The following is a 24,994-nucleotide window of genomic DNA, read 5'->3' as shown; positions in this document are numbered from 1 at the left end:
GCCCTCATTGAATGTCAATATATTGTATTTTGTGTTTGTTTTGCAAGTCCATAGTACATACAAGCTAAATGCGTATTGTTGTGTTGCTGTGAGTGTTGCTATGATGCTGTTAAACATTATTTTTATTAAAGCATCTACTCAATGAAATATAGCATGGATGAAAATTATTCTGAAATATGACAATATAGGCAGTATCCAAAGGGATAAATAATAGCTGTTTCCTAGAAACTGTATAACCCTGGCTTCGCTGGAACAGCAGTATAAACATGCTAAATTGGGAATTAATGAGAGGGTATGAATCCAGACCAATACATATGACAACAATCAAAAGTAACAAGGCTCACAGGAGCACTGAAAAGGGCAGTGGACAGAACAAACTGCCGGAAGAACACAGTGTGAGGATGCCAAAGGCCTGGAAACCCAATGGAGACAGGCACAAATGTGCTGAGAGGAAAAATAGGAAAATCCATAGAATAGATTGTGGATACATAGTAGGCTGAGAAAGCATTTTAAAAATACTTTCCATGCAAGGAGTACTCTACAGAGTTGCAGACGTGGAGCGAACACGTCTGGAAAAATGCCAGGACCTCTAACCATAGAGTGCCCATAAACACAGAGGTCTTTGGAGACCCTGGATGTGGCTGCTGTTTTGCTGACTATGCCCTTCCTGAGTACCTCTTTTTAAAAGTTCAGTCCGGAATTATCCCGCATCCTCTTTCCTCTAAGCAGCGCAAATTCTGACTGTAAGGTTGGGAAGTAATATTAAATATTTAACATTTTTATATAGCATTTTGCACGTCCCAGGCACAGAGAAGACGTAGATTCAGCTTGACAGCACTGCAGTGAAGTAGGTGGGTAATTGCTACTGTTATGCCCTTCCAAAACGCTGGAGAACTGAGGCACCTATCCAAGCCAGAACAAGGACTCAGGGCTATGGGGAACGACCTGTGCTTGTTCACTCAAACCAGCTCTGTAATTGACCAGGAGATCGGGTAGAAGAGGGGCTGCAGAGAGTGCGAGTTGTTCTGAGCGGACTGAAAGTTTTCTAGATACAGCAGTTTAGGGATAATTCTTCAAACTTCTGTTTTCTTTTTTGTCTCGTTTATGAGTCACACAAAATTAATTGCATGGTGATGTTCTGTTATTACATAGTTATGGGACTGTTTAGTGCGTCTTTAAAAAAAAAAATCATAGATATGTGCTGAACCTGGAAAACCTTGTGAGCTATAAAGTTCACAAAACGACTCCTTTATGTGAGTGGGGTCTGCCCATAACATGATGAATGTATTGCCAGATTGAAAAGGAAAAAATCTGTAGCATGGCAAAAACTAGGAAGGTTCATATGATTTGAATTAAATTCAGATAATAACCATACTTGGCTCAATGGTGTTTGGAAGAGAATTTGAACTTATCCTCAGAGACATTTTTCAGCTTAACTTTAAACAAGAGCTGTGACTGACTACTCCTTTCAAAGAGGAAGAAAAAGAGTTCAGCGTATTTAAAGCACTTACTAAAGCCTTTTCTCACTTTCAAAATCGATTTCCTTTTAACATTTTATTAATAGATAAAAGGGAAGGGGGCATTACTCTGTGTATGTGTGTGGACAAGCCATTTCATTTTATCTGCATTTACCCAACTATTTGAGCAAGCAACTGCCTGGGCACATGCAAAGGCATTGTGTAATTGCAACTGGGATACTTGCACAAATATTAAAAAATCTTACCCAGATCTACAGCAAAATATTGAAAACCTGATTTTAAACAGTTATCACTTGTTAGTGAATTCTTGTGAGAAAATTTTGATATGGTGGTAGCAACACTAATTATCTTGCATCAGCTCTCTGGAAATAAATTTACTTTCTATAATTACGATTCTTACAGGTTTGGCAGATGAGAAGAGCACAGTGGGAAGGAAGAGCCAAACCAACTTGATGCTATAAACACACTCCCTCCATTCCGGTATAAGTTACAGCAGCCTCCAGGAAGCTGTAATTTGTGTTGGCAATGGCAATTTCAATAAGACCAAAGATCAGAGACATACTATATGATTAATCAGCCCCTTTCCACCAAGGATATTCCCTCTTTTTCCAATATTCTCCAGAAAAGCTTATTCTATCCAAGAATTTTCAGGTCAAAAAAATCTTTAGTTATCCTGTTTGACAGCTTCAGAGCTCCTTTGTGATAGAGGCAAGCTATCAGGTTTGCTTCTAGCATTAAAATGCACCACTGGCACCAAATTGCTCTCATGTCATAATGCCTGTTGTAGTTGCAAAGGGATTCATAACAGTGAGAAAAATAAATCGCTAACAATGGAAGATATTGTTTGTCCACAGTCACGCTATTTTCCTGTTCTATATACACGGAAATGCATAGTTTCCCAGACCCTGTGAAAATATTTTACAATAAACAATGAATAAGAAAATAATTCCTTTAAAAACAAAGGCAATTATGTTAGAATTTATGTGCGTGTGTGTGTGCGCGAGTGTGTGTGTGTGAGAGAGAGAGAGATACAATATACCTAGTGTTAAATAAATAACTTTTTTATCCTAGGATTATGAAAGCACTAAGTTATGAACTTCTAACCATCCCCTCAAATCCATGCATTTTTTTTCTCTTTTCATATTCAGTAAATAATCCTTTCTCAACCCCCAAATGGTACAGATGTGTTTCAGCAGCTGTGTTTGCTTTCTCTGTATTGTGAGTTTAATGCATATGCGTGTATTCGAATACCCTATCATCAGCTAATTAAGCAGTTCCTTCCAGATTAATGAAATGTAGTAAAAATGATGTTCTGCCCTTAATACCTGGGTGCAACACCACTAAGCAGTGTGTTTCCTTTCCTGAAGATATTTTCTGATGTGCAATTAAGTATTTTATGGCATTACTTATTAGATTACCTGTCAGAAGGAAACTGGTTCCACAGTGGTCCGGTTAGGAAGGAGAATCTGTTCTCTTTATCCAACAAATTTGTTTGGATTTACTTCTCATATTCTTGCCTTACATATCATTTTATCAATGATTCATCTTGCATTATATGGCCTAAGGGCTGGAGGAAGCAAGGAAGAAATAAAGGATATGTGCCAGCTTGATGGAGGTAATAAGAGACACATGCAAGTAAAATGTGTTTGGGTGATGCTGAAACCAAATTCATTTCGAGTATGGGACTAATTCTTCCTCCAGATGCATCTGGAGGCAGCAGGACCTCTGTGTGTGTGCTTGAGGGTAGACTTGAGTCACACTGATTAAAAAACACTGAAGTGGGATAGCAATGGGGCACAATGCTTTGGAAATTTGCAGAGCCTAGAAGCTAAATTTGCCTCTTCATTGGACTCAAGCAATGACAAACTCAAATCATCCTGCTATAACTGCCCCGTGTTTAGCATACTTTACTCCGGTTATAACTTATAGTCCTGCATACCCGTGAATGATGACCGAGATACATTGCAAAACAGATTAAAATAAACAAGCCAGCCCTTGAAGGCAGCATGGAGAGACACTGTGACAGAGCAGATAATCACAGCTTTTTCCAGCTGGAGCTGAATGAAATGTCCGAATCAGTTTATGTCTGTATTTAAAAGTCAAGGCACCTCACAGGGACCTGCAGCCCTAAGAAAATAATAAAGCCAGCAGCATACCATGCTATTGTAAAAAAGGTGTAGGAAGCGGTAAAGATGTGTGAAACAATAGCGATTTTCAAAGGCTATGTTTAGAAACAAGAAAGCACAGCCCTCCAAAGAAGTACAGGTGTGTTGAGCAGAGAAAGTGGGCAGCAACAGGACTGAGAGAACATGGGGGAAAGGGAGATTATTGGAAAGAAAATATGACTAGGAAAATAGAAACCTGGAATTTCACCACAGGCTGGATAGAAGGAATTAGAGGGTTGGAGAGACACAAGAAAAGGAAATGATCTGACATGATAGAGCCTCAGAGACAAGTGGATACAGCCCTGAATGCTGTAATAGTGCTATCATTGTCAAGGATTCATGTATTCATATATTTTTGACTTCAAATCTTTCTACATGCATCTTCCATGATTTTCTATACTGATGATATTCCAGAATACCATTAAACTGCCCTACTCCTCCTAAAAATAAAACCTTTATCTCAGGTATTGCATGCATGGTCTGATTCAATTTGAAGTTCCTTTGCAGGCACAGCATGGCAGCTTTTTTGTGTTTTATCCATCGTTCTGAAGGTCCTGAGCAAAAAAGTGGGATCTGTGGTAACACCGCTAATATTCTGAGAAGCTGAGGCACACCCCTAATTTTGCATTTTGTCTGCAGAGTTTCTTCTGTTTATTACTAAATATATTATTTGGGGAGTTACGCTTAAACAAGGTTTATTAGAGCAAGGAACTTAATCTTAGTTCCAATAAGATTTAAATATGTTTGACATTGGACGCGTCTGTTTTGCTCAATGGGAATGGATTCAAGCACCTGCTTCAGTCTGCTCTGCTGAACTACAGCTCCTAATTGTGAAAGGACGCAAGGGTCAGAGGACACATTATTGGCTAGCTGGTCATTCTTTTGTTACTTTCCAGAAAACATTATTCTTGGGAAATATCCCAGACACACTTCCTTATACACACATCACCAGTCCCTGCCTGGGTCTACCGTATTATTCCAAAAGAAGTGAAAATACAACAAAATACCCATAATGACATTCAAGATGAAGGGAAATTGGATCAAATAGCCCTCCTGAAAACACTAAAACCAAGGAAAAAAAAAAAAGTACGCTAGTATCTGTACTTTATCCTAACTTGTGAAAGAGATTCTCCATTTTCCGCCTGCTTTGCAAAAAAAGCTATGTGAGGCATGTCAGATCTCCACTGAGAAGCCTTAACAACATTACCAGTGAGAAAACAACTGTCGGCTACCTGGTGAGTAATGAAAACGAAACCTATCATAAATTTTTGTTGTGGAAAGAGCTTGCCTGAGACTAAACAGAAATGTGCTCCGTAGTACCGCGGGTGTAAGAAGTGTTGAAACAATGCTGAACAAACAGTTCTCTCCAGGCCCAGTGACATGAAAACTTTCACTGACAGGCTGTGTACTAAATAGAAGAAATATAGGAAACCCAAACGTGTGTTTCAATCCAAGCAAATTACTTCTATTTTCCTTGTAAGCACTAGTGATGTTTTGTTTCAGGCACTGTTATGCCTTGCATTATTTGAATATCAATTATAAAAGAAACTTATATTAGCTTCCATCTATAGTCATTCATATTTGTGGCTGGGTTAGGACTCTGTGTGCCACCAAAAGTTTTAAGCTGCCTTTCATTCATCTGTCTACTGGGGAGCTGGAAACCCTCCAGCCTCCCATGGAAAGTTAGACCAGTCTCATAGCTGACTTAAGTCCTTCCCATGTGTTCCCAAGACTTCCCATAGGTCTCCAAAAGAATAGAATAGCTCCAAAACATCAGCTTGGCTCCCTAACCACTGCTGCAGCAGGGATTCAAACTGGGTCCAGTGTAGCGGTCTTGCACAAGCCAGAGTTTGCTTTTTTGCCCTATCTCCATGGGTTATTTCGGGTTGCGAGAACAAGTGAAAGGGAGCTTTATATAATACAGAAAATGGATGACCACACTATATAGATAACTATGTGGTTCTGCCTTTGAGTTCTTTAAAATGTTTCTCATCATATAGGTTCATAGTAATATACTTTGTGGTTTTCATTCGTACATTTAAGGCATAACAGGATGGGCTTCCTTGGAAATATGGCCGTCCTTTTTATCCTCCGGTAACAAGATGTTAGGGAGGTCTCAGCAAGATGTTGAGGAGGTCTGGAAAAAGCTCGAAAGACCTCTTCTTCAGATGAATGCAACTTTATCTCACAACCGAGAGCTGCAGTTGTCAGCCTCCGCAGACATCCTGGGACTGAGGCTTTGCTGGCGATAAAAACAACATAAACCCTAATCACAGAATCACAGAATCACAGAATCGTTTAGGTTGGAAGGGAGCTCTGGAGATCATCTCGTCCAACCTCCCTGTTCAAGCAGGGTCACCTAGAGCATATTGCCCAGGATCACATCCAGACGGCTTTTGAATATCTCCAGGGAAGGAGACTCCACCACCTCTCTGGGCAACCTGGTCCAATGCTCTGTCACCCTCACAGTGAAGAAGGTTTTTCTCAGGTTCAGGTGGAACTTCCTGTGGTTCAGTTTCTGCCCATTGCCTCTTGTCCTGTTGCACGGAGAAGAGGCTGGCCTCATCCTCTTGACACTCCCCCTTCAGATACTTGTACACGTTGATGAGATCGCCTCTCAGTCTTCTCTTCTCCAGGCTGAACAGGCCCAGCTCTTGCAGTCTTTCTTCAGAGGAGAGATGCTCCAGCCCTCTAATCATCTTGGTAGCCCTCCGCTGGACTCTCTCCAGGAGTGCCATGTCTCTCTTGTACTGGGGAGCCCAGAACTGGACACAGTACTCCAGGTGAGGCCTCACCAGGGCTGAGTAGAGGGGCAGGATCACCTCCTTTGACCTGCTGGCAACACTCTGCCTAATGCACCCCAGGAGACCATTGGCCTTCTTGGCCACAAGGGCACACTGCTGGCCCATGGTTAACTTGTTGTCCACCAGCACTCCCAGGTCCTTCTCGGCAGAGCTACTTTCCAACAGGTCAGTCCCCAGCCTGTAGTGGTGCCTGGGATTATTCCTGCCTAGGTGCAGGACCTTGCACTTGCCTTTGTTGAACTTCAGGAGGTTCCTCTCCGCCCACCTCTCCAGCCTGTCCAGGTCCCTCTGAATGGCAGCACAGTCTTCTGGTGTGTTAGCCTCTCCCCCCAGTTTAGTATCATCAGCAAACTTGCTGAGGGTGCACTCTGTCCCTTCCTCCAGGTCATTGATGAATATATTGAACAAGACTGGGCCCAGGACTGACCCCTGGGGGACACCACTAGCCACAGGCCTCCAACTTGACTCTGCGCCATTCACCACAACCCTCTGCGCTTGGCCATACAGCCAGTTCTCAAGCCACCTCACCGTCCACTCATCTAGCCCACGCTTCCTGAGCTTACCTAGGAGGATGTGATGGGAGACAGTGTCAAAAGCCTTGCTGAAGTCCAGGTAGACAACATCCACTGCTCTGCCCTCATCTACCCAGCCAGTCATTCCGTCATAGAAGGCTATCAGATTGGTCAAGCATGATTTCCCTTTGGTGAATCCATGCTGACTACTCCTGATCACCTTCTTGTCCTCCAGATGCTTAGTGATGACCTTCAGGAGGAGCTGTTCCATCACCTTTCCCGGGATGGAGGTGAGGCTGACAGGCCTGTAGTTTCCTGGCTCCTCCTTCTTGCCCTTTTTGAAGACTGGCGTGACATTGGCTTTCTTCCAGTCCTCAGGCACCTCTCCTGATCTCCAGGACCTTTCAAAGATGATGGAGAGTGGCCTAGCGATAACATCTGCCAGCTCCCTCAGCACTCGGGGGTGCATCCCATTGGGGCCCATGGATTTATGGATGTCAAGTTTGGACAAAAGATCTCTAACCCGATCCTCCTCCACCAAGGGAGAGTCTTCCTTTCTCCAGCCTTCCTCTCTTGTCTCCAAGGTCTGGAATTCCTCAGGACTGGCCTTAGCAGTGAAGACGGAAGCAAAGAAGGCATTCAATAACTCTGCCTTCTCTGTATCCTTTGTTACCAGGGCACCCGCCCCTTTCAGCAGCGGGCCGACATTTTCCCTAGTCTTCCTTTTGCTATTGATGTGCATGAAGAAGCCCTTCTTGTTGTCCTTGACATCCCTTGCCAGATTTAATTCCAGCTCGGCCTTAGCCTTCCTTGTCGCATCCCTGCACGCTCTGACAACGTCCCTGTATTCCTCCCAAGTGGCCTGGCCCCTTTTCCACATTCTGTACACTTCCTTCTTCTGCTGGAGTTTTGCCAGGAGTTCCTTGCTCATCCATGCAGGTCTCCTGCTGAATCCGCTTTGCTGGACTTCTTCCTCAGAGGGATGCACTGATCCTGAGCCTGGAGGAAGTGACGCTTGAATATTAACCAGCTTTCTTGGACCCCTCTTCCTTCTAGGGCCCTACCCCAGGAGATTCCCCTAAGTAGGTCCCTGAAGAGGCCAAAGTCAGCTCTCCTGAAGTCCAGCGTTGCAATCCTACTCATTGCCCTGCTCCCTCCTCGCAGGATCCTGAACTCCACCATCTCATGGTCACTGCAGCCAAGGCTGCCTCTCCAACTAGACCTTCTTTGTTCGTTAGTACAAGGTCTAGCATTGCACCTCTCCTCGTTGGCGTCTCCACCACCTGGGTCAAGAAATTATCATCAATGCTTTGCAGGAACCTCTTTGACTGTTTGTGCCTAGCTGTGCTGTCTTCCCAACAGATGTCAGGGTGGTTGAAGTCTCCCATGAGAACCAGGGCCTGTGATCGTGAGGCTTCTTCCAGCTGTCGGTAGAAGGCCTCATCTATGGCTTCCTCCTGATCAGGTGGCCTGTAGTAGACCCCCACAACAGTGTCACCCATGTTAGCCTGCCCTTTAATCCTTACCCATAGGCTCTCAACTTGCTCTTCATCCACCCCGAGGCAGAGCTCCATACATTCTAGTTGCTCCCTCACATAAAGAGCAACTCCACCACCTCGCCTTCCTGGCCTGTCTTTCCTAAAAAGCACATAGCCATCCATGACAGCATCCCAGTCATGTGAACTATCCCACCATGTCTCTGTCACTGCAATGAGATCATGGCCCTGCGACCGCACACAGATCTCTAACTCTTCCTGCTTATTCCCCATGCTGCGTGCATTGGTATACAGGCATTTGAGAGAGCCAGTCAAGCACGCAGGCTTCCCAGAAGAGGTGCAAGAAGATCCTCCATAGCCATGTCCCATGCTGTCTCCCCTGGTTGTATGCACCCGCTGGAGGCATCCTGACTTGAGCGGTGCTTTACTGACTCCCCTGCCACTATACCACTCCCCTTCCCCCATCTTGCCTAGTTTAAAGCCCTCCTCACCAGGCTGGCCAATCTGTTGGCAAAGACACGCATGCCCCGCTTGGTAAGGTGGATCCCGTCACTCCTCATCAGCTGTTGATCTTCAAACAGGGTCCCATGGTCATAGAAACCAAAGCCCTGTTGCCAACACCAGCGGCGCAGCCAGCTGTTAACTTGGAAAACTCGTCTACTCCTCCTCCTGTCCTTTCCCCTCACAGGCAAGATTGAGGAGAAAACGACCTGGGCTCCCAGACCCTTGACCACCATTCCCAGAGCTCTGAAGTCCCGTTTGATGGTTTCCAGTTTGCTTTTCGTGTCATTAGCACCCACATGGAAGATCAGCAGAGGGTAGTAGTCCGACGCGTGGACAAGCCTTGGCAGTCTTTCCACGACATCTCTTATTCGAGCCCCTGGCAGGCAGCAGACGTCTCTGGACAAGAGATCAGGTCGGCAGATAGGTGCCTCTGTCCCCTGCAGCAGGGAGTCACCCACAACAATCACTCGCCGTTTCTTCCGGGGGTTCCTGCACGGCACAGGGTCTGCCAGGCCAGTTGCCTCTCTTGGAGCCATGCCCAGCTCCTCCTCGGCTTGGAGGGCGCTAAACTTGTTCTTCAAGGGTAAGTCTTGAGGAGGAGCAAGAGCCTTTCTCCTTCTACGAGAGGTCACCAGCTTCCAGCCCTCTTCCACAGCGTTACGATGCACCTTTACACACGGTGCTGAGCCCTCTGACACCTCCGCTGCAGTGGGGGCAGGGGACTCCCGGAGCTGAACAGTCTCCGAGAACGCCCTGTCAATCTCCCGCTCATCCTCTCGGATGCTACGCAGCCTACTAACCTCCTCCTGTAACTCCTTTCTCTGGTGACGCAACTGGTCAACCAATAATAATAATAACTTGGGGTACTCATTTTTCCCTCATATAATTTCCTTCTAATATTCAGAATAATACTGTCCATACAACTTTCCATGTCAGTGCTTATCTAATACCTTTTAAAAAATTTCAACTGAATCTAACAAAGGCTTATTTTGTCTCAAAATCTATGAAAACACACTTCTATGTTGAAAAAAAAAAAGGATTGCATTAATGTCTGGGCCAGTCAGGGGAGGAGGAGGCAAATTAAAGTGCAAAGATATATAACTGGAGAGCCTGTCACATTGTTGTAGGCTGAGTGACCTAGTGCTGATGTTTTATGGATATTATGGGTGGTGAGGTGCAGGGATGCGCGTGCGTGTGGCAGAAACGTCTCTGTACAGGAAGGAGTGGGTCATCTCCGAAAATCCACGCAGTTACTCAGCCGTGGGCACACAAAGCCACTAGCAACCACTGTCTTCTGTGCTGTTGGTTTTGCTGCACAGAGAGCCACTTTGTTTGTTTGTTTGTTTGTTTTAAACAGGAGTCTCAGTCGCTCACAGGAGACGAGAACAGTTTGTGTGCGGAGGTTGACACAATCTAGCAGGATTATTGAACTTTCTAGTAGGTATCCAGCAGCCCAGTTGCTCTGGGCAAATTTGCAGGACATCTCCCAGTTCATTTGAACAGTTTTTCTAATATGCATGACAGGAGACCAGACCAGAACAAAAGGTAAAAAGTTAAACAAACTGTATTTTGTTCATAACAGATGATGCTTCCATTTAAAAGAATGTTCCCTATCCATATTAACTTGAGTTCCAAAAATAATATGCCATAATTTTCCACTGAAAAGTTGTTAATATTATAAAGTTAAAAGGGCAAACATATCAGCTATTACTCTTTTTTTGTGTATTTTTACATTTCCCATAAATTAACATAACAGCTGTGTGTGTATGAAATATATTATAAAGCTACGTTTAAAGATTTTTTGAACTATTTGTGAAATTTATCACTTTAAAAAGTTACAATAGACAGAATTAATACTATGATAAATAGTACTATCTGCTTAGTTTTGTCTCTAATAGTGACTTATCACGTTGGAACATCCCATTTTTAGTTCAACACTTACTGAAAACTTACATAACTACTCCAATAATCCTTTGAGCTCTTCTCTGTGCACCAAATGAAACTTATTATTGAGCGTTTCTGAAACTCTATATTATTGCATAGAAGCTGAAATTACAAAAACGTACTTTGAGGGGATTTTCGAAAATGTAGAAAACATTGAGAAACAGGGACTATTTTCTATGAGCAGGTTCTTCTGTAACTATCATACCACCTTTCAAGAAATCTTTAATACAATTATTTTAAAGTATTTTCATTTATATAGGCCCCAGGTAGCCGTTTCGATAAGTGTATTATGAATGCTACAGGTTGCAACAGAAGAGATTTGGCACTTGCTTCCTATTTAAAACCAGCATATTTCCCTGGAATGAGATTTTTTTTCCTTCGTATTTATATTCATGCGCTCCCACACATACACATACAGAAGATTCCCTTATTTCAACAAGGTGCACAATTTCCAGAAGTACTGATGGTGCGTATGTGTGCAAAATGAGGGAGGAAAAGGAAAATTATAGCAGAGTCTAAAGATTTTGTTTTCTTTGATATACACATAATGCTGCTATTGAGGTCTCTAATAGAAGCTATGAGGTAGTCATTAACCTGAAATCACTTTCATTGGTTCCTTGAAGAAAGCAAAAAGAGACCTATTTAAATTTCTCCTGGTACAAATACTGTAGAAGGTTTTACTGTGTATATATAGGTAATCACTGTCTATCACTATCTACGTACCACTGTTTTCTCTGAGGAACATTTTAACACCCTTGTTTCTTCAGGAGCTCTTTCCAATTCTAGGATGAACATCAGAAGATCAGTCTGATGCTATTTGTAGAAGAGAGGAATGATATCATCCTGAGGCTCCTGAGACAGAACTACTGCCCTGAGATTTTCCTGCTTGCTCTGAGCCCATTTCGGGGAATATTGGTGCCTGAATCTATTACAAACAGAGAAGAAGAGCAGTGATTCCAATCATCTTCTTGAGCACAGAAAGTTTATAGGGAAATGGGCTATGCTGAGGAAACGGGCTAAAAGCAGAATTTCAGTAAATAAAACAGTAATTGCTGGTCAAAGACATCAGTACTACATTTGTCCGGCAGATCAGAGGTTTAGTAGTGAAAATGCAAAGCTGTCTTTTTGTGATATAGCACTGTGACTAGCTATGGCAGATATAAGGAACCAAAAAGCAGTGCAGAAACATAGATACACTGAAACTTCGTATCTTGGCATAGACCTCTTGAGCAGTCTTCACCCTTCAGGTGGTAAATTCAAAAGCAATTTCAAATATTAATATCCATTTTTTTCACTGGGCCTCTGGCTCCTAGTGACACAGATGGAAGAAGGACATGGAACAGATCAAGACTGTTATTTTGAAGGGCAGCAGGCATTTTCTCCACTATTGCAATCATCTCTATCAAGTGGTTTTAGCATGACAAGTACCATCAGTGCAGAGAATCAATGCAGCCTGATGACCAACAGTTTAAGTAACTGGGCTACAGGATTCCTAGATAACTGATTCGATTATCGTAAGATGTACTTAATAATGGAAGACTATTTTAGTCACGTTCTCTACCAGACTATACAGAAGTCAATAGGTTTGTGTGCTGGTGAAGCTTTCTAACCTGGACAGTAGAATGGTAGACAGATTTCTTAGTTGAAAGCTGCCTCCCTGGTGAGCAAAGGTCAATTCACTCAAGAGTCCATTAAACTCGTTGCCTTTTTCATCTCCATCAAATGGATGTGAAGTGGGTGAATGGGAGGAGAGAAGCTCCAGAACATACACAGAAGCTACTGTTTCCAAAGGTTTGCAGGAGCGCTTGCAAAGGTTTGCATCAAAACTGATGTCCGTTTCCTGCCACTAATGGCCTGTAATTACTGAGGAGCCTTCTTCCAGCTTTGTTAGAAAGATAAGCAGGGAAGTCGCGGAACCATATGAAAACATAGCCTTGTTTTTTATATTCTAAAACAGAATATAAAAAGTATATTCTCTGGTATAAATGCATTATTTTTTATAAAGCTACCTAACCACAGCCAGAGCAAACGCAGAACCTGCCTGAGAATTAATATATTGTGTTTGTAAGCACAAACATTATTGATATCTTTTTTCTGAATAAACCACAAACAAGCATTAACTAGAAAGCTCTAATGAAGCATAATTATTTGCTTGGAGAGATGGCAGAATTCAGCAAGGGGCAAGCGTGCAGCCCCAGCATATGGGTCTAACGGTACCCAGCGATTGTTTAGTTTTGTACCAGCTATTTTTATGCTCTTCTCTTCCATTTCTCCTACCATCAAAAACACATATAAAGTTGACATACTGTGCTACATCCTGAGAGGGTAAATGTGTGAAATTCTCAGATTCTGTGCAGAGTCACTGGTGTTGACAGCTCCTCCACTTCTGCACAACCATGCAGTGGAGGCATGGGATTTGCTGACTGGACGGTCAGTTAGAAAATCTGCTTTTCTTTGCTCTGCTCTAAAGGGTGGCAGTGCTTGAACCTCTAAATGAAGTCACAAGAAAATTTTCTGTATCTGCTTCAGAATGCTTAGTCCATCAACTTTTTTTACCGACATTTTAAGTGAAAACTGGAAAATAATTTTAAAAAAATATTTTTTAAAATATATACATGTATTTTGGAGCTGACAGAGTGAAACCTGAAGAATACACTTTCTTTTTCAGGACTAAGAGTAGGCAAGTTTGGGAAAATTATATCTGTATTGCATTTAGTCTAACGCAAATGAAATAACGATCGAGCTAAGATTATGGATAGTTGGCTGGTTTTCTTTAACCTAGATATATCTCACTTCAAAGAAAGTTAAAAACACGTTAAGCAGAAAATTGCTAAGATGGCTAATTAAGTTTTATCAAAGAACACATCTACAGTCATACATGCACTGGCAGCTCTTCCATCGTAAGCTGGCAGTACTACAAGAAGTAGAAACCAGCCCTTGTGGGGAAAATCATGCAGTTACTTCAAGGAGAAAATATTTATTCATTATTAAAGAACTGATTTTCCAAATACCTAACATTAATTCAGTGAAGATGGAAATAATGCCTACATTCACCCATTTGTTTGATGAAAGTTTTGCTGAATATTTCAGGAAGGAGAAATTGGGTTCTTTCAACACTACTACAGTGACTTGCGCAAAAGCAGGTGCTACAGAAAATTTTATTACTGAATCCCCATACATACACATTTTCACTTTAGATTCGAATAGCATGACATGAAATAAATGCAGCTTCTGGTCCACCTCCTGAAAGGCCTATACCAAAAAAGGCTGATTGGTCCTTTGAACTGGCAGCTGAAATCCAGCTCTCTCTCTTCGCCTGCATTTCTGAATGAGTTTTGACAGACCACTTAAACCCTTTTGTCTGTATCGACCAAAAACCTGGGGCTGGAAGACACCTACAGAAGCATCACATGAAAGGAGGAGGAGGGAGGAGTTGTGTCACAAATATAACAGATTCTGAGTTCTCTAGTGTCATTTCATTCCCATATACAACTTTTCCATGGCATTAGCTAGGATGAGAGGGAGCCCCAGCCTCAAGGGAGAGACTGTGTACCCGAGGCTCAGCCAAGAACTGCCTCCCCCTGCAAGCTCCCCTGCAAACAGAGCTGGGTTTCCCATACTGTCTGCTGTCCTGAACTGCCACGTGTGACATGTGCAAGATGAGAGGCACAGCAGGGGAATGTGTGAGGACTGTTTTCTCTCCTCCACATACTGTTTAAGAGCAGTTTCCTTGCATTCAGGAGCTAAGAGGACAGTGATTGTATATTTAGTGAACAGGGATACTAAGTTCTTCTGTGCGGGCAGAAAGGATAGTGACTGCCCTCCTGTTCTCTGCAGGGGCCAACACCGCAAGCCCAGCAATGCAGCAGGAGGGCTGTCACCTTTCAGACACTGCTGTGACCGCTGCCTTATACCTCATGCTTCTACAGCATGCGTGTGTTCCCTGCCGGCAGTGCTGAGGTAAGATCCTCTGCCTCACTTTCAACATGGGAACCTCACCTTTCACACAAGGGTGAAAGCTGCTAGGATTAGCTTGCACTCTTTTATACAGGTCACTGCTCCCAACGATAGAGCCAGGATTTGCAAGACCTTTCAAGGCGTATTTAAAAGGGGAATTATCTGCATTTAGCTAGCTGGAAAGTACCAGTCACTGGAATTTCTCCAAGAATTCTTTTTACAAAGTAAAATATTTGGAAAGTACATTTGCAATCAATTTAAAGGAAAGCACATTTTATATTAAAACCCTCATACTCAGGCTAAAGCTCTCGCTTTGACTATTATTTTCTAAAATGGAGCGTTACAAGATCCAAGCACAATATACTGTAGCTTGCAGAGCAGAGTTAATAAACAGGATAAGGTTTCACCAATGCAAGCTGAGATTCTGCTTCTCTTTGATTCTTCCCCTTTTCATCCTGACCCATGTCACTGTGAAGTAAAAAGAGCATGCATCACAATAAATTCGGAAGATGAAAGTTAGGGCCATGCTTATGAAAAACAGAAACTTAGACTGAGTTTCCCAAAAGCAGGACTAGATTCCTAAGAAAAGGGGAGATGATTTCCAGAGCTGCTAATCAGACTAGTCCTGGAGAGCTACTGGGCACTTAGCCTTTCAGAAATTTTTCTGACTTTTTAGGAGCATAATGCCTATCAAAAGCTCACAAGTCAGATAGGCAGAAACATTCCACAGAAAAACTACTGAAAAACTCCTCCCCCTAAATCTTGTAGGAACTTTTTAAAAATACCACTCTTTAGACTGCTTGGCCTTGATCAGTTCAGTGGCAAGTTTCAGTGAGCAAGCAATTGCTAATGACAGCGCCTGACCCAAACTTCTCATCCAATGATGCTTGTGCAGAGCTGACAGTTTCAAATGAAGCTATAACTCTACCTGTCGTGACAGAAGGCAGAAACTGTTACTGCTACAGTTATAAATCCAAAAAAGCCTTTAAATATTTTTAAAAGCAAGTAAAATGAATCAGATATTGTTTATTTTATCTTTCTTGTTTTACATATGCTGTATTGGATCTATCTGAAACATAAGAGAAGAAAATAAACCATGCCAGGCTTTGGCAGTGCTAAAAGTAGTGTTTTATAGTCTTCTGAAGTTAAGTGTGCTACATTAAATGTGCTAAGTGAAGGGACGAAACAGCTTTGTTTTTGTAGAGGGTCTTTTGCTTCTTTCAAATGGCAAAGAGTTAAAAAAAAAAAAAAGATCTCCTTACGTTATATTTCACTTAGATCTCGGAGAGTCTTAACGCACTTTAAGGACTCCACTTGTGAGGATGACTTCACCCAGCATGGTTATATGCTGATCCTTGGGGTGCTAGCACAGCGGTTAACAACTGCACCGCTATGTTCATAGAGAGGGGGATAAGAAATAACATATCCAGTTCAAAATGCAGTGGGAATTTAAGTAAAGGCACCAGGGAATCCAGCCAGAACATGGGGACTAACACCCAAACTTTTGCAAAACGTGCTTGTGGGGTCTTCTAATGACCACAAGCACTTTTAGCAGAACATTAGTTTTATATTTGAGCCCATCCAGAAACAGCACCATGTAAACCCTAGTGGAGTCATGACTCAACCAACTAGACTGTTCACGGGGTATCAGCTGGCAGAAAACACTGGGTTTGGAGTCAAAGCTGCACAGCCAGCCCCAGCGCTTGTACCTTGCATACCGAGGGAGCATTTCAATCAGTTTAATCTCCACACCCCTCCACACTGATGTACTTGCAAGACTGCCAACAAGACTGAAAATTCGTTCCAGTGTCTGTGGCAAGGTACCAGTCATTTCTCACATAGCATGGGCAGAGTTAACTGAAGATTTCCAGACTGAGTGAGAATGAAGTATGTCCCGGTGAGTGACACACCTGACACTCAGGTAACTTCCTTTCTAGCTTGTTTAGGTTCCAAACTTGTGGCTGAGGCTGAGAACACCTACTAGAGCCCAGCCCTCCTGAAGATAGATCTGTCTGCAGAAAAAGTTCTACCGTTTGGCACCATCTGCAACAAGGCCTTAAAGTCAGTGCATTTTTTGAAACAGCTTTCCAAAGTGAAATGTTAAAAGGTATGAAAAGTACAATTTGTTTTGGCAGCACCTGGTACCATCTTGCAGTGGCACAAAGCCTGCTCTGTCCTGGTCCACCTCACATGATCCCTTGCCTTAATTCCTGGCTTTGTTTTTATACTGGCTCTACTAGAACATTCACGCTGAAATCCAGGCAGAGGGGTGCTGACATGCAAGAGGAGAGCAAAACAGTTTGGATCTGCTTCATCCTTTCACAGTACTGTGCCAGCCTTCTTTGAAAAGGTAGGTTTATCCCTGGCAAAGTCAACAGGGCTTTGCCCTGTATAGCCGTTTTCTGGAACAAGTGCAATCAATCCTGAGAAGACTTCGGAAAAGTAGTTACTTGTCCCACCTTTTTCTGTACATCTTGCTCAATTCCTTCTAAAAATATCCAGCCTCGAATCTTTTATCACAAGAATTGCCTGCTAATGGCTGTGGCCCCATTTAGAGATAAAGAACAGGAATAAATTCAGTACAGATATGAAGCAAAAAAGAGGTTAGTTTGTCATTGCCATATTTGTAAACAATCTCATCTAATCATGAGTTTCTTACAGAGAAAAATGGGGGATCTGGGGACTGAGGAATCTTGAGAGGGAGACCTTGCTCATGGAGGACACACAAAGAGGACAGTTGTCCATTATTTAAAGCTCCATCAAGGTGTGATCACTGGGAGACCTGATATGAGTAGCTCACATCTTGGTCAGACAGTGAACCTCTTTTCTCCATGCTCCCATGCTCTGATAGAGAACTTCCCCTCCACAGATTAGGGGAAAGATGAGTTCCTTCCATAGCCTGAGCCTGCATCCCCCTTCCTCCTAACAGCTGGAATTTCCTGGTCTCAGAAGCTGGCAGTTCTGTGCAGAATCTCAGTTTAGAGTCATGCAATCAAGAAATAAGACCCCAGAAGTTCTCCCTGTATGGTAGGGCTCCTATAGGGTTAGGAGCTAAATTACGTGGAGACCCAGATTAGCACTGGGATTAGCACACCCATAGCCACAACTTTCAGCAACAGTCACAGTGGTGCTGGGCCATGCCCTTGCTGCCAAAAGGCACTGACACCTGCCAGGAGCAGCAGGTCTCTCCACACAGTCAGAGCCTGCAGGCCAGATGCAGAAGCCCCAGCTAACAGCAACGGGCAGCTCCTCAAACCCCGGGCAAGCAGAAGGCAGCTTTTGGCACATGTAATATGATCCAGACCCCACCTTGTCTAGGATAAGAAACAAGCAGAGGCAGAGCCTCAAAGAACTAAGTTAGATGGCTTCAGGCCCAGAGAGATAAAGATGCCTGCCAAGAACACAGCAAATCTGATGCTCCCAAAACTTCTGTCACGTTCCAGCCACAGGCTCCCCAGCCTTAGATTCCAGGACTGAGAATAGATATGGCAATGCATATTCAAACAACCTGCAGATCGAATCATGATGAATTTGCACGAGCTCTGCACCATTACTGCTACCATGCAGAAGGGCAGGGTTTGAGAATACAGATGATAAAATCCTAAATTGTGGAGAACCTGAGAGTAAACTGAAATCATTCCTGTGTTGCCAGTACAGATAGATGGAATAGATGATATTGGGAACGTTGTAGAAGGACTTACAATCACCGTAATTATTAAAACGAACAGAGCTGTACTGAGGCTCTGCCAGGACAAAATTTCACCCTAAAAACGGGGGCAGGTAAGCAGCTTCCAGTCTGGAAAAAGCACAGCAATGAAAATATGAGCCAGATTTTGGTCTTTTGCACTTTAAATCTCTGTGGTGTCTTACTCACCATATTTCTTGCACTCTCACACAGTGAGATACAAAACTCCAGAAGACACTCTAATCAGATATGATTGTAAATGAAAATAACATATATACATATTCTAAATGTGTATATATGTTCCCATATGTCTACCTCTGAAGCTACACTGTTGATATCCAAGATTTTCATGAATGAAGAAATCAGTGAAAGTCCCCTCTTTCTTCCTGTCTGGCATTAACAATGTTTTCCTGGGATAACATAACAGAAAAGTATACTTTGCCTTGAAACTGTCTTGAAATGTAAAGTCTCCAATGTCCCTAAATATTAGTGAGCACCAAGGATACACAGAACCTGCAGGACGTGGTTTGCAATTAAGGGTAAAAAGCTACTGCATAAACCTGAACACAAACCTTAGCTTGTGTTCAGAGTTGCTGCCAGCCCAGGCTCATTTTCCCATTTGCAGTGAGCACTGAACCCAAGCTAAGTCTGAGCTGGTTTAGGGTTCAGTGTGAATGTCTCACACAGCTATATAAACCACTCAATACAAGCAGTATCTCAAACTTTTAAAAAGTTTTAAAAGTCTGTGGTATTCCAAGAAAAGCAACTTGCGTTTTGCCAACTGTGTCTTAAATGGAACTAACAATTATTAAGGTTTGAAATGATTTTATTCCCCTTAAACATAGAATTACTGTAGCAAGGGAGATTCAAACAGCCTAACAGCACAGCAGTTAAGAACAACAGCTATGAAATAGTTGCTGGAATTTAAATCATTAGCTAATAATACTGGATTTGCAACACGTTGCCTTTTTATAAAAGCAGAATATTCAGTAGTGTCTCAATCTTTTAAGGAAAGTTTTTCATACACTTCATCTTCCTTTTACAAATGCCTCCTGTCATCAAAAATGTATCACTGTTTACTTTTTTTTTTACTGTTTTTTGCTTTTTTCTCAAACTGTCAAAACAATTACCTCATTGGAAGCCATATCTTGGCATAAAGACAGTAGAATGAAGAGTGATTCTACCCTATTGGGGTTAAGCTGTCCTGTCTTCCCCTCTGCTAGTGGAGCAGAAGTAGCACACACAAAGGTAGGTGGTAGTCTCTGGTGATATCTTTACTAGTAGTTGCTTTCGTGGCCACATGTGTTTGAATGCTTCTCTTCCTGTGCAGAGTTCAAAGACGTGTATACCGGGATGCTAACTAATGGGACTTGAGTGAAATTACAAACCCATGCTCAGACAAGAGCTATAATATACACGAATACTTCATCTAAGTTTGGATCCCAATTGGCTACTGCTGAATACTTGTGTTGAGCTATATCAGATGGAAAATATTTTTTTTAACACTTATCTAAGCGGACTTCAGTATTCGCCATGAGGGAAGTGGCTCTTCAGGGTATTTACACAAGGCCAGATCCTGTCACAGAGCCATTTGCCTCTTGGCACAAATGTCACCGTAAGTATGCTTTGAGGAAATGCATTTTCTTAGAGAAGAAAGCTTGAACAGTGTGATTTAGCAACATAAAAGTGGCCTCATGAAAGAAGAGCTTGCAAGCTGTTACTAATGGATAGAAAACATTTTAAAACAACGTTAGACAGAGCAGAAGACGTTTTAGATATATTTTAAACGATTGCATGGTAGGTAACTAAAGAGCGCCCACTCAAGTCATCAAGAACATTCATTCCCAGTGGCCTCCAAGAGGTACGGTCAGATGGCAAATACACCTGCAGTTCCAGAGGGGCACATACCAGAGACAAAATTCCATGCATCCATTTTCAAACTTCCCAACCACAGCTGTTCATAATTCATACCCAGTATAAGTGTTTCGTCTTCAGAACTGCCAGGTAGTGAGGAAGTGAGCTGAGCCCCCACAGGTTCTACGGAGGTGCCAGAAGCAAGAGGTCCATAGTTTGAAAACTTTGGTCTAAGTCATTTAAATGCGTGTGTAAATAGCCTTCACCAGAGCGCATGTCTGCTCATCCATGCACAAATGTGGGTGAATTAGCCAAACTTCATGAAGAGATCATGTAACAGAAAGGCAAACAGTCATTTTCTCCAGTGATTAAAATGCCTCATTTCTTTCTGTCCTCAATAAATCCATCATTTCCATTCTTTTTAGCACGTGTCCAGAAAAGGTGACATCAATATTGCTTGTTTCATTCTGGCTGTAAAGCTTTCTTTTTATAGGATGAAATAAACGTGGACTTTGCCTCAGAAAACTGCATTACTAGCACTGTTTACCGATAAACTTTATTACTGGAGTGAGCGCCTTTAGAAAAGACAATACTCCAGGCAGGCTTTCCGATTGCCTTTAGTATTTCTCCTGGATTTTTCGTATTTTAAAGTCAAGTATCATTCTGGGATGTTTGAAGTTAATTCCCATTGAAGTCAATAGGCATCAAAAGCACCTATAAATCTAAGAGTCAAGTTCACCCCTCAAAGGGTAAATTGTTGCCATTCTTACATCTCTCTCTAGATACTCAGATAACATAGGAAAACTTAAGAGGATGAGTGAAGTCTTCCATGCTCTCGTGACCAAGGGCTGGCTGTGCTGGTAATGAATAACAGTAGCGGCCTGGTACTCAGAGAAAGAATACAGCAAGGGCACTGTCATGTTTCCAGAAGAACCTTTTACAGCTACTGCTTTAACCTTTATCAAATCCACAACCTGGGAAAGTTTTTACAGTGCCTTCCGACTTAGGAAAAGCTCAGGCAGGCTCGCGTTTGGGACTCCTTGTGAATCATTGCAACGAGTCTTGTTTCTCGCACTGTCAGCTCCCAGGATCTTGATCAATGCCCTGTCCACAGGACACAAAAGAGCCTGTGGCTCAGCGCAGGCTGGTGCGTTCGAACACCAGAGCGTAGCAGCAAGCAGCAACACTAACCTGGGTCTCAGAGCAGCATACGCGCGTCAAGTGGCGCTGCCAAAGAAGCAACGTCTCTGCTTGACATAGCACTGCAGACTCATGCCTGCTTTTGTTTTTCCACTCTGTGCCAAGTGATACTGCCCTTTGCTGCTTTTCCTTCTGTATTTTACCGAGATTAGCTCAATTATGTATCTCTGGGGCTTTGAAAGTCTTCCTGAGCGTGCATAAGTGAAGTGGCTAGTGGACAAAGGCCTGTCCTTAGGTTAGATGTTAAGGTACTGTTTGAATACAAATAAAGACAGGGAAGAGAGGCTTCTGAATAAGAATCTCTTCCAGAAATGAAAAGTTTTTCCTAGTGATCCAAAGACCAACAATTAAACCAGAATTACTGAAAACAGAATAGAAATCTTCTTTGTAGGCATAAACTATGATAAATTGTATGAAATTAATCTTTACCTACAAAAAACTATATTTCTACAGTTCTCACAGTATTCTTTTCTAGTTCCAAATACAATGTACTTATAGGTAAATATGCGTTGTAGTTGCATATATTGCTATAATATCAGCATTAAGAGAGATGATACTTAAACAACTGTCCGTCCTACCAGGGTACACAGTGACCATAATGTCCTGTGACTAGAACAAATACAAGATATAAGTGATAATTTTTAACCTTAAGTGCTGAACTCTCCAATTAGGAGCGTTCTTTAAATTAGACACCAATCTCTCTGACCAGAAATATAAATATTATCTCCTAATTAGAAAAATGAAAGTTTGTTTTGTAAATGTTATCTTAATTAAATATACCTTGTGGCAAGGAAGATATTTGCATGGACTGAAATTCACAGCAAAATATTTCCATCAATAATTCTTTCTCCTTTCTTTGACTACAAAAATGTCCTTCCCTACCATGCTACATATTATCAGCTTTTCTTCCTGACTCTTTATATTGTACACTATTTTTGGCTATGTAATTAGAACGATTTTATCCTTTTGCTCTATCTTTTTTTCTTTATATATAGGCACTGATTGGAATTCAGAACCTGAAGAAGACCCTCAAGACCTCATGTTACCCCTCACTGGGTAACAAATTCCACCTTTTCCAGCATTTCTTTACATCTTCTTTGTTATCTCAATTCCCTGCATGTTTCAAACAGAAAATTACTATAGATTATGGCAGTAATTCATATTAAACCTAGCCTGTTAGAGAAGTAAAATCTTCCTAGAACACTTCCTAAAGATGGATTAAAGGCCTTTCTAAAAACAGCTCTCAGCTTGTGCTGTCACTGTATCTGAGATGCTCAGATCATCGCTTAGCTGATCAGGATAGCTAGTCAAGATAGTTAGATACGAGGTCCCAACAAAGCAGGACATTGGGTTAGTGATTCAGCAGGAGGCACTCTTAGCTCTGAAGCAGCACTAATCTAGTGCCCTAATAACATATTGCTAAAAGGAAGCGTGCTGTTGGAAACCTTGACTGTTGACTGGGGTGGAAAACCTCATGACCACTTGCGGTGATTAATGGGAATAGAATGGAAAAATTAAAGATCCTATCCCACTTTTCACAAGAGCAGGACTGTTAAGCTGAGTTTTGTGGCCGAATTCCAGGTAGCTACATTCAGCCTGCCTAAATACTCCTAAAAGTTATATTTGAATATACTATATTATTCTTAACTTCCTACCCTCCACTGGTATGTAGCATTTCTACATGCAGTTGAACAACAGCTTCATTGTACCTTTGAGTAGCACTGTGACTACACGGGGTGAAGAGTTTTTGGTGTATTTAAAGTACTCTGAGATTCTTAAAGGTAAAAGACTCTGTATACATGCAGGATATTTTATTCTTAGTTTTAACTGAGATGGTGGAGGTTGCCCACACCTAGCTAAAATTAAATACACAGTACTATTTACACATAGTTCCCTCCGCCTTTCCTGAATGCAACAGGGAAAAAACATCCTCTGCCTACTTGTATGATTTTCTTCTTTAATTAAAAAGAGTAGAAGTGATTTTTTAAAAAGTAATCCAATGAATTAAATTATTGAATATATATCAGCAGCAAGATCCTATCTAGGAAATATATCTGAACTCATTATATATTTGTTTTCAGATTTTATATATCTAAGATGAAGAATGTAGTGTTTTTTTGGGCATATGTTTTCAGTCTCTCTTTCAGTGACATTGTAGCTAAAGGTAGGACTTTGCTTGTTTAACATCCACAAAACAGAGAGGATAGTACATTGAGCAACGACCAAAGGAAGCAACTGATAGTTAAAGATGCCCAAGAGGACATATAAGACGCTGGTCTTTAAATGAAATTTAGGCCAAAGATATCCGTATTTTGACTCAATTCTAAATATTGCCTTATTTCACACATCCTTAGTATATTATATTCCAATATGGAGAGTCCTGACATGTACACAATATTTCCGGTTCAGGATCTGTTTCCAGAGCTCAGGATAGGCTTGGAATCAATATTATCATTTAAAATAACTTCAGTTCAAAAATGCAAAAACAACACAGTGGTCAAAAAGGTTAAAAATAGGACTAAATATTCTAATTAGTCCTTAAGAACATCCGATTTGTATCTTGAAAATCCTTTGGTAGAGTTGGGTTACTATCTAACCCAGCACGTTTGGCTTCTTGCCACAGGGGAGTAACAGCTAAAGCTGGCAGAGATATGGCCAGCTGATAATCAAGGTCATACAGTAGCTTCTTGGGAGCCATATTTCATGTATCCCATATTAGTTGAACTAGCCCTAGCAGCCCCTGGATCTAGCGGAGCCCAGAGATGATACAGTCATTTTGTTTAATTGGACCCAAGGACCAGATCCTTCCAAAAATGGAAGAGAGACCTGGAAAGCAGGCTGTCACACTCATCAGAGATGTTCAGAGTTAAAAGTAGAAGCCAATGGTTTAGTGGTGTTTTGGGAGTAATTTAATCTGCTTTGCCAGCTTTCAGGGGGATTTTTCCAGCCCCATATATTTTTATTGAGCCCTTGTGTGAATTTCATTGAATCCATGCAACAAGTGATAGATGACCATATACTGTCTCTTATATTGGAAACTTATAAAAATACGTTTGTGAGGATTTAGATATTTTGTATTATACAGCAGCCCTAAAGTTTCCTTCTTACTTTTCGGAACATCAGTATGATGTTTTTCTGTGGAATTATGGCTCATCGGTCACATGTTGACCATATCTTATAGATCCACTAATATAATTCTATGTTATTAGGCTCATTCTCACTGCTACACTTATTTTTATTATTTTGTTTTCAGATAAAAGATATGAAGGCCTTTTCCTTTATTCTGATGTTTGTGTCAGCTAGATGAACTGGGAGTAATTGCACTAGACTTCTTTGTAAAGAATAGGAGGGAAGGGAAAGAGGGTGAGCTGGCACAGATCAGGCAAAATAAATAC

General features: G+C 41.9%; 1 long non-coding RNA gene across 1 annotated transcript in view; it reads left to right on the top strand.

Annotated features, from left to right (window-relative positions):
* LOC138067916 (uncharacterized) overlaps positions 1-2,431 on the top strand; it is a 44,898-nt gene extending 42,467 nt beyond the window's left edge. The window contains exon 4 of the long non-coding RNA XR_011142384.1: positions 1,881-2,431. This is a non-coding gene — a long non-coding RNA (uncharacterized lncRNA). The remainder of the gene's footprint in view (positions 1-1,880) is intronic.
* The last annotated feature ends 22,563 nt before the right edge of the window (positions 2,432-24,994 follow it).

The sequence above is a fragment of the Struthio camelus genome, chromosome 7, assembly GCF_040807025.1.
Source record: "Struthio camelus isolate bStrCam1 chromosome 7, bStrCam1.hap1, whole genome shotgun sequence".
Classification (NCBI taxonomy): domain Eukaryota; kingdom Metazoa; phylum Chordata; class Aves; order Struthioniformes; family Struthionidae; genus Struthio; species Struthio camelus.
The sequence above is the reverse complement of the archived record's forward strand: the minus strand, read 5'-3'. Positions and strand labels throughout refer to the sequence as shown.